Below are 19,339 nucleotides of genomic sequence, written 5' to 3' on the forward strand. Positions count from 1 at the left end.
AGCAGAAAACATCAATGAAGAAGAAGCACATTCATCACAATTGGATGACGCTGAATGAGATGAAGTCTTGATGCAAAGAAGAGCATTGTTGAATGCAAATAGAAAACCAACATAAAGAAAGAAGTTGTTTAACACAAGATGCAAAAGTTAAGGAAAAGTCTGTAATGCCATCATTGATAGTAGTAGCATAGACAACCTTGTATCAGAAGAAATAGTGAGAAAGTTGAAGCTTGAGAAGAAGAAACACTTGAATCCATATAGGATAGCATGGCTACAAGATGATAGGAAACTTTTTGTAAGGGAACAAAGTGTGGTAAGATTTAAGATAAGAGGTTATTTTTTTAAAAAAATGTGATATTATTCCTATGGATGCTTGTCATATGTTGTTGGGAAGACCTTGGCAATATGATAAAAAAGCAATGCATGATGGTTATATTGGTACTTACAAAGTTGCCTTAGCACTTTCAAACCAACATACTAGGGTATGACTATGTTTCATCATTTACATATATCATTTGAACTAAAGATCAATAGATTGTACAAGTACAGAAAGGGATTATCAATTTAACATACAAGAAATTGATAATAATAATTGAGGAACACATTCAAGATATACAAATTAAATGCAATCTTTATTATATTTTTGAAAATGTACAAGTTCAAAAACCCTTAGTTACAAGAGTGAACAAATTAATGTTCTCAAAATGTTTCTCTATTGTAAAGTTCTTGAGAATTTCCCCTCTGTAAGAGTCTCGTTTACAATAACAAGAGCCTTGAATTTATAGGCCTCACAAAATAACTAATTTGTAACCACTTTGTATAACTACTTAGGATAACTACCTAAAATAACCACTTAGGATAACTACCTATGTTATTAGTTCTAGTAACTACCTTTTTGGAGACAAGTGAGGATATACCTAACTTTTATAGAAATAAAGTTAAAAATCAAACTTTTAGTTACAATTGGTGACATAAGTCACTTATACAAATAGACAAGTTTGAAATTGTAACTTTGATGAAAAAACAAGTCAGAGTTATGTTGAGGTACTTCTTCATCTTCATCTGCTTCATTTGTACTTGTAATTATCTCACCATCCATTTGTTTGGTTCTCCTCAATGATGTAAATGATCAATTGTTGCAACATGCCCATGCATTGATACCTTAATCATTGACACAAAGAAATATTTGTCCACCAATTTAACCGGACTTCAAGGACATGTTGTCTAACTACATCTACATCTACTAAGAATTATTTTCTCTCAATAAAATAACATTCATTTTTATAATAGAAGGATTGTATGATGGTGATCAATTCTTGTGTACTCATATTCATTGCTGCTTTCACAAAAATAAGCATCAAATTAATCATAGTCACATTTTACTATAGACTTGTATCATAGACTAGTTACATGTTTCAATCGCACAAGTATCACACTACACATGCCTTTTGTGAAATACCCTATAAATATTCTCAATAACACCCATATTCTTCTTTGTGCCATAATCATAAAATCTATAACTAGAGAGTTTAAGGGCTAACATGATTATGAAAAGCAAACTTAACATGCTATTGACCTCCCACAACAGTCAACTTTGAGTTGAGTAATTTTATTTTTGCTTAGATTTTTTTCACATTCAAAGGGAACCATAAAATTCTAATTACAATAAATTGAATGAGAGACTTTTAGTTTTTTTTCAAAATAATTTGGTATTGCTTTACAGGTAACCTATTCTCAATTCAATGCAATCCTCTATTTTTTCATTGTCATTATCTCACAACTCTTCCTTTCATCATGCACAACTTTAGAAAATGATCAAATTGTATTTGAGTATTATCACTACCCACATGCCTTCCAGACTATTTCTCTCCCCTTCAAACCTACCCTCTTATCTTTGTCTTTACTCACGTAGCTACATACTTTCTTTTCTAGCAAGCATCTATTCATTCTCCTTGACAATGCACACATCCTTTCCTTTTATTTTTGTTTTTACTATGCTTCAATCTCGACTCTCAAAAATCAATGTATTTTCTGCATACAATTCTCTCCCCCTTGGAATCCAATTCCTACCTTTCGTGGGGTCAATCCCTCCACTCCTCTCCCACAGGTTTCTTCCCCCCTTTCCCCCTTGAATCTACTGAATTTCTTTTTTGCTAATTCATATTCCTCTTCTATTAGTTGTTATTCCCAATGATCTCACACGCTCCTCTCTTGGCAAACAAAAATGTATCTCTCATTCCATAAACTATAATATATTTAAGAGTTTTAATTGTTATTCCCAAAATTTACTTCCATGTAGCATTTTTTATTCCTATTCTAGTATGCACTATGTCTATATTTGTTGAAACTGTCTCTCATTAATTCCATGTTAGTCCTTCCATGTATCCACATCTTATTCTCAAATTATCATTACTCGTTCTTTGCATTAGATACTAACTTTTCATTTTCCACCTGGTAGAGGATAGGTCATTGATTACTCATCAAATCCTTACATTACCATTTGATGGATTTTCATACCTTGTTTTGATTTTCATACCACAACTTTCCATTATGCACTATGAGTTACCTTTACAATTCATTCAACTATTTTTTTTTCCCTAACCTATCTAATGTTTGTTGGTTAGGTCTAACCATTTGTCTCATATGCTCGAAATCTAGTTAAATAGTTCAAGGTAACTACATCATCAACAAGAGACATGAACTTAATTTGGGTCTATTAGTAGTGAATGACAATATCCTTTAATCCAAAGTCAAGTGATCTTCATAGGTCCAATGTTTGAACTTAGTTTCTCCGATACCTATGTGTTGGTAAATAGATTTGTCATTGTTATTGTTTCTCCAAATTGACCGTGCTTGCCTGAAGAGCAGTGACAATCATTCCAATAGTTGGAGAGATTTTGTGAAGCTAAAATCTTCCTCTATGATTAAGAGGGGCAACTCCCTCTTTTGATGGGAGTATTTATAGATTTTGTGTACTTTTTATGTGAAAGCACAAAAAGGAAAGAAGACAAAACTAGAGAGGATGAATAATAGAAACCCCAACATAGACATATGAATATCAACATGGATTTCACAATAGATAATTATTAGAAAGGGGGTCTAAGCACAAGATAAGTTTTGATATGAAATGGTGATGAAATAAAGGAAACATACTTCAACATACAAAGAAACAAGTTGCCTTAAGACTTTAAAACCAAGATACTAGGGTATGACTGTGTTTCATCATTTACATATATCATTTGAACTAAAGATCAATAGATTGTACAAGCACACAAAAGGATTATCAATTTAATATACGAGAAATTGATAATTATAACTGAGAAACACATTCAAGACATATTAATTAAATGCATTTTCTATTATCTTTTTGAAAATATATGAGTTCAAAAACCCTTAGGTACAAGTGTGAACAAATTAATGTTCTCATAATGTTTCTCTATAAAATTCTTGATAATTTCCCCTCTATAAGATCCTCGTTTACAATAACAAAAAAATAACATTCCTTTGTATAATGGAAGGATTGTATCATGGTGATCAATTTTGGTGTACTCATTTTCATTGCCACTTTCACAAAAATAAGCATCAAATTAATCGTAGTCATATTTTGCTATAAACTTATATTATGAACTAATTACATGTTTCAATAGCACAAATAGCACACTACATGCCTTTTGTAAAATCAATAACATCCATATTATTCTTTGTCATAATCATCAAATCTCTGACTTGAGAGTTGAAGGAGTAACATGATCATCCAAAGAAAATTTAACATTAACATGCTATTAACCTCCCATTGAGTAATTTTATATTTGTTTAATGTATCTTTGTATTCAAAGGAAACCATAAAAGACACATAGTAATGAATAAAAAGAAAACATGTTTCATTGGATGCATATGATTAATTAGTACTTGTCGTTAGGCTAGTACTATTGTAATCGGTTGCACTCAATTTTGTTAACTAGTTATTATTCAAATTTTTTTCCACCAATTAGAACTATTGATTTTTTCTTTTATTATTTTTTTTCAATTTTTTAAAAGTTAAGATGCATGATTTTTAAGTTTCTAAATTAGAAAAATTATTGTTCTCCAATCTAATTGGCTAAAATATTTACATGATATTAGCGGATTTGACGGATCCACTACCTAAATGAATTTTTTAAGGCAAATTTTTAGGTACATAATTTTTAGTACGTTTAAATTTTTATGTTTGAGAAGGATAAATTATGTACAATTTGTAGAAAAGAGACAAAATCTCTTATCTCTTCAATATAATTAATAAAAGTTATGTTAATAAAATATAGTTTGTAGTGTTTAAAAAAAAATCACAACCAACACACTCGATATATATACTTTCTATATTTTCATTCGAATAGTTCATTAGTAACACTATATTAATTATTATTACTATTTTAAATCTTATCATTTCATTACAATTTATTCATTTGCAAAATCATTTGTCTCCTAGAAGTTACAAATACAAATAAAATAAAATGTTAGTAAGCAATATTAACATTATTGTTGGATATATATATATATCTTTTATATGACTACATCAATTTACTATTCAACAAAAAAAATCTATCCTTTGTTTAACCCTAAATACCTTAGAGATACCAACCCTATTACTCACATTTTAATTCTGACAATATCCTTAACGTTTTTTAAGTTACTAATGTGGCAGTTAATTTTTAACCATAAAAATAGTTATATTATTGAAAATATAATTACATCTATTCTAGCAAGATTTTCATTCTACCACAGTATATGAAACATTATTAATTTATCTAACCTTAATAACATGACTTATATTATTGATTTATTATTTTCCCAAATCAATAATATTAAAGTTATTGTTATCTTTTCAAATTTGTTTTCCATATTCCATAAACAAATATTTAATAAAAATTATAGAATCTATATCTATATTTATAAAAAAAATAAACATATATGTATAATATAAAAAATATAAATTAACAATATTATTTTATATTCTCAGACAATTTAATAATTAAAAGTTTGATAATAAAATAATGTTATTAATAATATAATAATAATATAGATAATAATATATAAATAAAAGAGTGATCCAACTTGTGGATGGAAGATTAGAGGACGATGGTATGCGTGCGGGGGCGTTTGGGTGGCCGACCTAGGGTTTCGAGGCCCTAGCTCGTGAGCGGAGTAGTTTCAGGTGCGGCTAGGGGGGGGGGGGGGGGTGTTGTGCAGGGCATCGGGGGGATGTAGTGCCTGCAGGGGTAGCGCTTGGTTCGGTCGTGGGGGTGGGGGGTGTTGCGGGGGTTTGGAGGGTGAGGCTTTGGCTACGCGAGGGCAGGGATGTGGCTGCGTGGGGGTACAGAGTAGGCTGTGTGGGGGTGGGGCTCCGACTTGCTGTGGCTTGTGGGCCTGGGGGTGATGGCAAACCCTCTCTTTTGGTGGTGTTTGAGTGGGGTGGTGCCTTGGGTGTCATGCCTCTTGGAGTGGCCCTTTTGGGGTGTGGTTTCTTGGCTCTCGAGTTTTAGTTTTTTGGTGCTTCGATGTCGATTTTTGGTGGTGAGGCCTCACAAGTTGCGCCAGCCATGGATTTTCATGCTACGGTGGGCTCAAAACCCCCACTTTAGAGTATGAAGACTTTTAACAATATTTTTTTCTCATCAGATTCTAGGCTTGGGAGCGCTAACAACTCTCACATTATGAAGTTTAATGGTTGCCTGGAGAGATGCAGTGAGAGGCTGAAGCTAGTTATCCCTCCTGAGATGATAGCTGAAGATATTGAATATTTTTCAAAATGCTCAGTAGAGATCAGAATAAGGATTTAGATTCGTGATTAGAGATCTGGTTGACTCTGAGAGTTCTGAATGGATTGTATCTGGCTTGTAGCCTACATGTAACCGGTTGACTACCAGATGTTCTATGATGACTGTATGATGATAACTGGTTGGTTGTCGGAGGTTTTAAGACAATAATATGATATGTTTATGTAATATTTCTATGTTTTATTGTTGTTTTCATTGTGTTACTCTTGCTGCATAAGCCGGTCAGTTCTCTTTTGAGGATTCACCAGTTATGGCTGCATCAGTTTTTGTCTTAGGCAATTCACGTGAACTTCAATATTTTTTATTATATTTGCTTGGTGGAGCTTTGATCTTTGAGAAATTTATTTGTACCATTTTATAAATAGATTTATATGGTATGTATGCCATATGGGTTTTGATTGTGTTACACAATTTACTTGAACTTTGATAATTCTTTATTATATTTCCTTGGTGGAGGTGTGATCTTTGAGAGACCTATTTTATTGATTTATAAATATATTTATATAGTATATATGACATGGGTTTTGGGTTTTGACATTGTTTCTCGTGTAATCAAAAAATTCTTATAGTTGGGAAAGCAAGATAAATGTCATTTGTGGAAGATTTTATAAACTTTTTCTTGCAGTTGTTTTTTATTATTAATCTGCAAAGGCATTCTATACTATATTTTATTAAAAAAAAAATTTGAACAAAGGATAATGCTTTTTGATTTTAAATGTAAAAAAATAATTTTTTTAATTAAATAGAAACAAAATAATTATCATTACATAAAAAAAAATTAAAAAATAACAAATACAATTTATTTAAATATATGTTTTACAAAATGCAAATTAAATAAAAATATGGGACAATTAGATAATTATGTTTATTTTAATAATAGTGTTTTATATTATTTTGAATCATTTTTTTTTAAAATATGGTGTTAACTTAAATAATTTAACATGAATACGCTTTTTAAAAAGGGCACACCAGTCTCATGTTTTTATGATGCATCAATTTTTTCTAGAAAGAGATCTCTCAACATTTTTTCTATATTTTTTGTTAAAGATATATTTGGTAGTTGTCTTGCTACATTTGCATAGACGTGACAAAGAGTTAAAGCCTATGCATCATAATTAAGTATATATACATTATCAATGTATACATGCAAGCCCTAAACTTGGAATTTGTGACCATTAAGAGTGATTACGTTTAATTTGTGCAAACATTATCTAGTGATTTTGGTTTCGAAGTATGAGCAATCTTTTCCTTGGATTATTATAATTTCTTCTTTGAATTGAGTATGCCTTTCTTTTCTTATATTGTTTACAATGATCTATATAGGCAATCTTGTTCATTCCACAATATTTGTTTTAGCATTTACATATAATGTTCTTGACAAATTTTATGTAGTTTATAAGAGATATTGTGGTCACCTCTCCCAATTATGAAGATTTGGAGGGAGTGAAACATGTGCACTAGCATTGTAGAAAAAAATTGCAAGGCAATATTGACTCTTATTTTGGGAAATTCATTTGTTGTCAATATTGTTACTTCATTAAAAAATTAATGGACAAATGAAAACCTAGGAAAGCACAAATCGTTTGGTTAATGCATCTATAGTATTCATCAAATTTTGTACCTTTTCCAACTTCACCTTGTCATCTCCGGTCTCTCACAAAGTGATATTGAACATCTATTTATGTGGTGGAGACATGAAAAGTAGGGTTTTTCTATAGGTAAATCACACTTGACTAACACAATAAAGAATAATTTCTTGTTTCAACCTAATGTTTGAACAAATAATTTTAAGATAAACCACCTTTTTACAAGTGTGAGTTGCTATCACATCTCTATCTATGTAGTGGATAAATTGATTACAATCATATTCAGATGATCAACTTTTTGTCTATCTGAGGGTCTCAATTCAACTTTTTGGAGAGTAGAAGGATGTTTGTCCCATCTTTCTTTTCTTTCTCTAGGCTAATATTATCTTCTATGCATTAGAACCCTAAGGTCTATATCTTTTCACACTATAGTTGTAATTGATAAAAATACATTTTACAAGCTTATTTTATGACATTGTTTACGTCTCCCTTGGCACATGCATATACTTCACAACCAAAAAAAATGATGTCTCAATGAGTCCTTGTGACTTGACTACACCTCCATGTGCATTTTTTCCTTTATTCAATTCAAAAGACTTGTTAATTAGGTAGCAAGTAGTGGCTATAGCCTCAATAAACTATTGTTCCAAGCCAATTGGACTAAGAATACTTTGGCCTATTCATTATTCTTGCAATTCTATTCCATTATAGAAAATAGAGAGTTGCCTATTATCTCTTAATATTGTAATCTTTCTATCAAAATTATAATAGTAAAATTCACCACTATTGTTAGTCTAACATTTAATTTTATTTCAACTCAATCATTATAATATTTTTTAAACAATTGAAGGTTCTTGTTTCTCTTCAAAAATAAACCTATCTTTTTTCTATAATCATCAATAAATGAAGTGTAATATGTGGATTTACAATTGGAGGTACATCAACAAGACCAAACACGTCAAAATAAACAAGAACTAGAATACCACTTGAGATTTATGAAAACTCAAGTAAAAAAGAATATGGTTTTGTTTACCATAAATACAATACTCAAATAAATAAAGCTCAAGATTATAATTTGTCAAAAATCTCAACATGGCTTTTTATTTTTAAGATTTGTCTCTCCTATGTGACCTAATCTGTAGTGCCATAACATAGACTTTTCTTTATGTAATTTGGACCCAGGAAAAATATTAACCTTAGGTATACAAAAAACATGACCATCTATGAAGAGGATAACACTTATTTACTAATGAAATAGGCACAAATTTATTTTTCACAAAAGTAATATTGCATTAAATAGTGCATGCATCAAGCTGAAATAAAGTTCCAAGTCTACTACCTTTGACAATCACCATAACACCTCTTCCCATTTTAATACCTAATTCAAAAAATTCACCTACAAACCCACATCTTGGGATATGTAAGACACCATCATATAATTTGAGTCTACCATCAAGAAATTTTATGTGCACTACCATGACAAACAATACCTACATAACATTTTTCACTAAGTACACCTTAGTACCAATGTCTATTGGAGGTCATATGAAAAGATACACGCAACTTAATTAATCATGCATTCTTACTTGAATGAGTGAAAAAAATTGCAATAAATGCATCACCATCTTCCTTCTCATACTTAGAATTAGAATTAACCTTTTTTTTCTTTGCATTCTTAATGGAAGTGACCAAATATATTGCAATTTTGACAAATGGTTTAGACTTTTCAAGAGAATTAACTCTCCCTTCGGACTTAAATGGTTTTGATACTACTTGTTCTTCTCGCCTCTTTTATTTGGTCTTCCTTTGTTATAATTTGTGAAATGTGAATCCCACAAGCCCAGTTGTCTTTTGCAAGAATAACTACCACACATAAAGAGATAATTGAACAACAAAGAATAATTGAAGACAATTAACAATAATTGAATGTATTGCTTTGAAATTGCTTATTGCTTAATTACAATGAAGGATATGACATCCTTATAAATAAATCTAACTTTAAAGATAGAAACCCTAAATGGTGGAGTCTACAAGATAGACTAAAAGTTAAAATAGAATGCATGAATCAGTCATGTATGCACAAAAAACATAATAGACTAATTAATGCATGAAACTCTCAAAATTCTAAACATAGTTTGCATTATGCATGGAGATAAATATTAATTAATTATTCATAATTAATTAATTAAATAACTAATAAATGCCAATAATTAATTAATAAGGCATCAATTATTTAGTGAATTAGTGCAATTAAGTGAATTATTAATATATAAATTATTTACTCCAACATCCTTGAACCTCAAAGCAGCTTTGGGACTCAGAGTAACTTCCTCCCCACCTCTTTGAAAAAAAAAAGAATAAACATCTTCCTCTACCTTTAGAGTGATAGAAATACTCCCAATGGCCATAACTAGGTTATCACAAGTCTAGAAACAAACACAACAAAGTTTGCATCTTTCATCATCAGTTTTCACACTCAGAAAGTTTAACTAAGCCACTAACATATTAAATTCGTTTAGATAGACTGCAATCTAGTTTACAAAGCAAAGAAAGGAGAAATGTTTTCAAATGGTCTACAATATAGTTTACGAAGCTAAGAAAGGACATGATTTCAAAAAAGTAGTTTACAAAACCCCCAAAAGGTTATGCCAACTAGGGCACAATTTCCAAAGATACCCATAAAATTTCCATGTCACATACTAAAAATAATACATAATCAGTACAATAATAACTCTAGTTTGACCTACTCAATGTGAGTGCCTAACTTGGCCTATTATACCATCTCAAAATAAGTACCATATGAAAAAATAAAGCTTTTCATAGCTGGTCAAGAATCCAAAGCAATTTCCCCATCTTTAGCTCTTACACATTATAAGATGTCATCATAACTTGCCATGCAATCCTACAAAATAGAGTGCTATGAATTTTCCATATTTACTATCTTATGATGAATTACAACTCATCAATAAAAGTATGACACTCAACATTAAATGTCTTATATAAATTTAAATACCCCACTTGAGATGGAACACAAATATTAGATTAATGAAATTAAAATATGACATGTTATTACAAGAAAATATAAGAAAAGAGAGGCTACAACAATTTTGACTTATTTTTCCCTATCACTTCAATTCCTCCTTTCCTTGCATATCTTGCCATCTAATTTTCCATTTCCTCTTCCAATTTAGTTTAATGTCATTTTTAGTATTTGATAATATATATTTTATTGTGTTGGTCATTTTGTCAAGTGTGTTTTTCATTTTATGTATACATAGATGAAGCTTGATGCAATACCATTAGATTTTATGTGGATTTAATATGGTGGAACACACTATTGTGGCATCACCCTTTACTTTTATAGATATTGTATATTGTAGTTCAATATAGATTGGATGTAGTCTTCTATTATTATTTTGTGTATAGATGTAATGTTTATTGCTACTTTAGAACCACCATTTTTTGTATATCAAGCTAGCATATGCATTGTAATTGAATCCCATGAAACTATTCAAATCTTAGACCTTAGAGGAATAAAAATTAAACATGATAAACTTCAATACATTATATAGTTTGTAAAGAGTAAGTGTCAGTCTTGTAGGCATCTACCTTCAAGAAGAGGAGAAAACAACAAATTGTGCAAGAATTTCAACATTGCATATACTCTCTACATTTACCTCATGACCATGGAGCACCAAATATTGCCCTACTACTTATCACTCATTTTGTTGCAATTCTTTTCATCTACCATTTTAACCATCACATTGAAATTACATTAAGGACATTAAATTTGCACTATCCATAATAGTAGAGAGTAGCTTCAGGATTCAACTATGTTGAAATTACATTATTAACATAATTTGAAAATGCAAATTGATAGAGTATTGCATGGTTTTTTAAATGATATAGTCAAACACTAAAAAATATAAAATATGTTTCTTAGCTTTGTGAATGCTAAAAGTTGTAGTTGTTGAGAAAATAATACACATGCAATTAATGTTGATGTAGAGGATTGATTTCGATGGGAGAAAGCACCGACCCTACGAGAATATAGCACAAAGCAACTACACAAGGCTGTGAGCAATCTACAAATGGACTGGTTTTGAAGGAATATATAATGAGTAAGATTGTACATATAGAATGTTGAATTTGAGTTTATGTAGGAGATCTCAATTTAGGGTGGCAAGCATGCCCTACCAAGTGGCAAATGAGAAGTGCCATATTTCTTTAATAAGTTCAATCAACACTCCAATGGACACATCACTACACAGGGTGGTTTAATACATAAAGGAGAATATTAAAAATAGTTTAAATAATAATTCTACTCTAACAAGTAATGCATGAATTCCCTATTAATATTCATTAATAAATTGAAGGTATTATCTATACACAAATTCAAAATTAATTTAAAGAAGTCATTATCAATGTTGTTGATTAGAAGAAAAAACTTCTCATGATGTTACAAAAAATTAAACACCTAATTTAAATAAGTATGAAATTTAAATAGAACATACCAACACTTACAAGCTTCTTAATATCATAAAGTTAGATTTAACTATCTATTTAAGGATTGAATTGTTCTCTTAATCGAGAAGAGAGATATCACATTTTGAATGTATGAAGAATGAGAAAATATCGGAGCACAAAGAAGGGGAAGATGAAGATAGGGAAACAAAAAAAGAGGGTGATGCCAAGGATGAAAGGAACATTTCCTAGGATGATGAAGAAGTGGAATGTCTGATAGATTTGTTTGCACCTAATTTTTTTTGTCCTTTTCCTCTTTTTTATGCTCTTATATTGTGTATTTTTGGCCTTGTTTAGCCTAATGTAGATTATTGATTTGGGATATTACAAATGAGTCTCATTTGGTCAATGTATTGCATAAGTGTGGTCCTTTGTTCCCTTATGTTCTTATTTGTATCCTGAAAGTTACAAAAATCCAAAATTTCTAAGTCTTGGGGGTTTTGTGATGATTTATCTAAAGTGTTTGAGGGTTTCTCAAACTTTCAAAGTTTAATTTATAGTCATACCTTTCTACCCAAGTCTAATTTTTCATTTGTTTCTTTTAGAGTTCTGGTGTACTTTTTACAATAATTCTTTTCATCTGAATCTTGACCTCCTTGTCCTTTTCTCTTCATTTAGTTAAATTGTTTCTTTTAGCACTAGAGCTATAGGCATCCAACTCCCTAAGTACCAAATCCTTAGTAGCCTTGAGCTTTGATCCTTGACAATTTTTTCACTTACCTACATTTCTTCTTACCCAATACCTCTTATGAAGCATCCTTGAAGTTCCCAAAATCCAAACAAAGAAAAAATGTTGTCTTAAGTTCTTAAGGTTTACTAAGTTTTGAATATTGCAAGTTTGCGAGTTCATGAACCTTGTGAAGCTATAAAATGGTTTTCTTAGTTGCAAAACGTGTGACAAGATGAACATAAAATGTGTGAAGGGGAAATATTAAAGAAGAAAAAGGAACAAAGAGGAAAATTTCAAAGTGTCATAACATTCACAAGATCACAAAGTTTGCAAAAATATGACAATTTGAAGGGTAGGAAAGAAAAAGCAATTAAATGACTAAGTTTTTAATGTCACAAAGTCTGTGAGTTCATGAAAAATATAAAAGCACTATGTGGTTTTCCAGGTCGTAAAAGGTGTGGTCATCAGAAGAGATGCATGTAGAAAATAAAATAAAATTATAAAGTAAAGAAAGATTGAAAGAAAAGGAGGTCAATTTTGAATGTTGGATTGTTTGTGAGTTTGCGAACTATGTGAAGGTGTGATATGGTTTGTGAAATATAGGAATCTCTAACAAGCAAATAAGAGGCAAAGACAATGAAGTTTCAAAGCATGAGAAAATGGTGCTAATGAATAGCAACACATGAATACTTTGAGTACACCTCACCTACTTACCTACACTCTTATAATGTTATTAATGAGTTGATATGGCCTCACAACTACTCTAGATGTTGGGTTTTTTTACCCAAAAACAAATATTTATAACAAGGAGCATAGTTTCTCATGCATTTCCAATGATAAAAAAGGGTTGGGATCCATGATGTTGTTGGCAATTGACACTCTACTGGTTAGGTTTCATTACGTTGTTATTGATGGAAACATGATTTTGGGTTCCGGCTTCATATGGTGTACCGACAGGCACTTCACAGACTCTACACCGGCACCAACAAGATAGAAGATTTCTTTGGTCACCAGCAATGCAAGCTGACATGGTATAGTAAATGTCATCGGTATTGGAGGCCGACACATCTTGGATCCAACATCAACAACTTGTTTTAATGCTTATTCATTTATGTTATATGGATGACATATAAATATGATATTGTATATATCCTTGTAAGCCGACATAAGGCATAAATTTATATAGGGTATATAGGGGAGATTGATTAGATCATTTTGGTAGAATAAGAGAATAGGGATAGACATGTGGAATGAATATATGGATCTAATGTAATGTGAAATATATCAGAGAGACTATGTATATGAGGAATTCATTGTAAGGGTTATTTCGGTACTGAGGTTTAGGGTTTTGACCAAAACAAATAGAGCTTAAAGCGGAACTGTATTCTAGCATAGGAGGTGCTATACTAAGTAGTTCACACTTCTCCAGATTGTTGTCTGGATTGTTGTGTAGTCAGTGAGACTCCTATTGTGATGAGAAGTGTGCTCTAGCGTGTAAGCCTTCCTGCAAGTGCAGGCCCATCATATATTGTAATATATCTTCATATGGCCAGTGAATTGATATTGTGGGTCACAAATCCCACCATGGTTTTTCCTCATTGAGGTTTTCCACATATAAATCTGTGTGTTATGGTTCTCATTTATGTGTTTGGCTTATTTTGCTTTACTTCTTTCAATTTTGTTTATACTGGTATACCGGTTGGTATATGAATGTTTTGTTAAGGCTAAAATCTTCTATTCCAATATAACACCGATTCACCCCCCCTCTTAGTGTTATTGGATTCCAACAATTGGTATTAGAGCCTTGTGCCTCAAAGGAAGTTTAATAGCTTGAGGAAGATCCTAAAACTGAAATCATTGAATATGGATTTGGAGAGCCAAGTTGAGATGGCACTTGAAGATTATGATGCTGAAATATTGAAGAACTTATAGCTACAAGATGAGTTGAATTTTGATAAAGAATTTATTCTTGTCCTAGAAGAGATACTTTCATTTGTTCAGGCTAGGAGGAAGGAACTTTTGCAAAATCATGATGATGAAGATGTACTTAAGGAACAATGTTAGAAATTGAGTCAGGAGAACATGGTTATAAAGAATGAAATGCAAACCATGACTATGAGGTTGTCCAAGGATATTGAGGAAAGAAAGAAAAAGGAAGAAAATCTTGTTGTATCCCTGAAGAACAAATTTGAAGAATGTGGTAGGTTGACTCATGAAAATGAGATATTAAGATCTAATTTGGTACAATCCCGAAGAAATGAGAAAGAGCTTGAGAGACAAATGACAATACTAGTACTAAGAGATGACTTAACTGCTACAAGTGAGTACAAAGAAAAATTCAAGATCAGCTCAACACAACTTGACGAGTTACTGAAGAGACATAGGCAAATTGGAGATTCCAGTGGACTTGGATTTGAGCAAGGACAGAGTTTCGGTACTGCTAATGAAGATCAAAACCATAAGGCAATTCAATGCTTATAAATTCAATGGTAGATGTTTTGTTTGCAATAGATTTGGTCACATGGCTAGGCAATGTAGAAAAAGAGCAAATCAGAACCCTGATTTTGATCCCGGTAAATGTTCTAAGTGCAATAAAATTGGTCATAATATAGAAGATTGCATAATGAATGTAAAATGCTATGCTTGTGGAAAATTTGGACATATGGCTAATCAGTGCAGGTCAAGAAATTTCACCGATTTAGCAAGGCAATTCAAAAGAACAATGTTACATGTTATGCATGCAATGAAGCTCGACATATTGCTAAGTTTTGTAGAAGCAGAAATCTACCGGTTGGAAATGGAGGATGAAATGATAAAGGCAAAGAGAAGGTTAATGAAATCTAACAAGATCATACTTAGAGATGGGTTAGAAATATTGAAGAGCAATCATCATATGGGAATGTCTTGGTTACCTATCCAACAGAAGAGGCTGCTCCTGTACTGGCAATGAGCTCATCTGGTAACTAAGGCAAATGCCTTAGGGGTAGGCAAATTTCATGGAAGATGATGCATATTCCTTGGAGGAGATTCTGGAAGATGTTCCAGATATTGAAGAGGATTATTCGGCATTGATATGTTCAAAGTGAGATCTGGTATCTTTTACAAAAAAGCAGGGTTTTCTCGATGGATAAAAGGTTGATTACACTTCATTATTATTCACCCAGCATTTAGAGCGATTTAAGAGTGATTCAGAGTGACTTAGTGCAATCAGAAACTACTCAGAGGTGATTAGATTTCATCTTGAGCAATCACATTGGCATCTGGAAGAATTTGTTGAGAGGTTTTCACCAGAAGCGTTCTAAAGGTATTCTTCTTGAATCATGGAATCGGGATCATCTTCTCCTCCTATTTTTGTTGCAAATCCAACTATAGTAGAAGTTAAGGACCGCCCTAGGCCAATTTTCAAACGGTATCCACATGTGGCTACCAAGGAAGATTCAGTTGGAGCATTTTCTCACATCCTGGAGGGAGTGGTATATGTGAAAGATGTTAGGGCCTATATTCATTGTCATATAGAGGACTTAGGTACTTCGAAGATCAAGGGGATGTATATGAATGAACTCATGGGAGAATCTAGTAAAATCAAACCGACATATCAACACATCGAAGATCTAGGGTTCACTAATATTTTGGATATTCTAGAGTTCGAGGATGAGATTGTCAAATATGTACTAAGCAGGGTACATGGGGAATTCATATGGCTGGAGCGACCCTATAAAATCACTAAGGAAGCTATTCAGGCAATTACCGGTTTTCCATCAGTAGGGCAACATCAGGATAAGAAAGTATCAAATGACTTCGTAAGGAAGATCACTGGCACCACATCAGACAAGAGATCGATGAAGGTGAACACCATCATCGACACCGACATCAAATTTGGAAGCATGATCATAGAGATGATAAGGTACGTGGTTACTTCAAGGCTTTTCAAAATTCTATGAGGTCTAGAATAAGGATACCTGAGCAAATAGTAGAGAAATACTCTACTGACATTTATTTCATGGTTAAGAAGGATGTGAGTCTCATGGAGGCAATCAAGCCCCGTAAGATTTGGATAGAGGAAATGGGATATGAGGTGGATGCATTAATTCTTGATGCATATGTTAAAATTCTACTTGATGCATATATAGATGAAGTAGAAAAACCTTGTGGAACAACACAACAAAAGACTCTTGAGGTTGAAACTGAGTTCAACTAAAAGAAGAGGGAGAAACAAGAAGGTAAGGCAAGCATGTTTGTATAGGAGGTTTCAAAGGACATTAAGACACTCATTGATGTCGTCCTGAAGAAAGGGAGAAAGAGGAAGGATCTAGTAGTTCACATTGAACCTGTGACTACAGATTCTGAGCCTGAAGATGACACACCATTAGCATTCAAAAGGGCTATGAGGAAGAAACCAGGAAAACCTAAAGTGGACGCAAAGAAACAACTGGTTAGGAAGGTCACCATCAAATTACCGGCATAGAAGCAGGCACCCAAGGCTACACCATCAGCTGCATCTAGTACTACCAGAAGGAGTAAGAAGAGTGACATTGATTTGGCACTAGAGACTAGTAATATAACAATTATTTTGGCTAAGACTTGTACTAAAATTGTAGATGAAATAACTAAGGATGGGATGCTAAAAAAATGTTGACTTATTATGATACATTTGAAGATGATGAACAGAGAGAGGTAGAGGAAGCAATTCTTCCATATTTAGACATCTATAAGAAAGCATTAATTGAAATAGAAAATCAAATACCAACATATCTATACAACATGTTAGATGCTAGAAGGTTATCTGCAATGCAAGAAGATAAACACATTAAGATGCAAAAACTTTTAGGTATATGTGTTGCTATTACTCCAGATGAGATGGAGAAGACAATTGAGGTTGCAGACAGAAAGGTTTTTAACAACAAACATAGAATAACTAGCCTAATGTTAGGAAGGATGAATGAGATAATAAAGGAAACACAAAAAGGTTGGATACAATATTTGGGAGAGCATAGAGGATTCTTCACTTCACCGGAGACAAACAATGATATTGTAGATACACCGGTTGAAAGAAAAGGCAAAGGAATTATGGGTACTCCACCCTTAGTTTTGAAGAATATCAAGATAGTGGAAATTGAGCCACCAGTTAACACAAATGTACAGACAAATACAGGGACATCAGTTAATACAGAGAACATTGTACAATATACTAATATTGAGGATAATTGCCCTTTGGATACTAATGTATAGGTTGAGGATACTATTCCTAGAGAGGAACCGATAGTTGCATAGACTGTACCAAGAGGTGAAGCCACCAATGCAAGTGAGGAGGTAATAAAAGTTAAATCACCAGAGAAACAAGGGAATCCGGTTGAGAACCAGTTGCTGGCACATCATTATTGACAATTGATGCTTCTCTAGTGGAAAAGAAAAACATCACAAAGATGAGTCCCACAGAGCTGATGAAGATGATTGCTCAGAAACTGATGAAGTAGGGAACCATAGACAAAGGGATTATAGATCAATCCATATCTATTTTGCATAGATTGGTCCCAGAATGTAAGATTGAGAATGAAGCGAGCCCTGTCAGCAAGCTTAAGATAATAACATAATACATCTCTAAAGATTTTCAATCATTACATCAGATCTCTAACCGGCTAGCACTTGAAAAATTCACTTTGGCTAAGAGAGCCACTTTTGATCAGATCATTGACAGAGAGAAGAAAAAGATTGAGGAAAAGTTAATTTTGATAGAAAATTCTTTGAAATGAGGTACTAATATATACAGGGTATGTTGCAATATAGAGATTCTTACAACAAAAGTAGATGAAAAGATAAAAGAGGTACAAGACAAAATTGCTAGTATTGCTAACTCTTTTGAGGACTAACTTCACTGACCACATCTAGTGATGGAAATTTTTTGACCTTGGAGAACCAAATTTCTGCTCTTGAAAAGGAAAGAGATAAGATCATTCGGAGAGCCAAAAGTCGAAGAGGTTTGGCGAGGCCAAGATTAGATTCACTTGGTGTACATAAGAGGGAATACATGGATATGCTTGGTAAGCCCACACCGATAGAAGTTAATGAGAAAGAATCACTTGCATATTTAGTGAGTGGAATTGTATCTATCTCCGACACATTCAAAACCGACTGGGATACTTATGTGGAGTTATTAGAGAAAAATTACCCGAAAATTTTGAAATTGGTCAAGTGTCGGTAAAACATTTTTGGAGGTATTCAATGTACAATTATTATTCTTTGACATTCTTTTTATAATTTTTGGGCATTTATGTCAAAGGGGGAGTAGTATACATGTGAAAAAGAATCAAGGGTTGCATACATTAGGGGGAGTTATAGAGATTTCCAAATTTTGGATTATTGGAGCATTTTGCATATTCAACTCAGGGGGAGTAGGGCAGGATGAAACCAACAGTTGAAACCATGACCATTTTTCACATGAGTGTTGCCATCAATGCCAAAGGGGCAAATTGTTGGAAAGTAACACTCTACTGGTTAGGTTTCATTATGTTGTCATTGATGGCAACATAATTTTGGGTTCTGGTTTCATATGGTGTACCGACAGGGACTTCACAGACTCTACACTGGCACCGACATCGACACTGGTAGGATAGAAGATTTCTTTGGTCAATGACAATGCAGACCGACCTGGTATAGTAAAGGTCATCAGTATTGGAGGCCAACACATCTTGGATCTGGCATCAACAACTTGTTTTAATGCTTATTCATTTATGTTATATGGTCGACAT

The sequence above is a fragment of the Cryptomeria japonica genome, chromosome 11 (assembly GCF_030272615.1).
Source record: "Cryptomeria japonica chromosome 11, Sugi_1.0, whole genome shotgun sequence".
Lineage (NCBI taxonomy): Eukaryota > Viridiplantae > Streptophyta > Pinopsida > Cupressales > Cupressaceae > Cryptomeria > Cryptomeria japonica.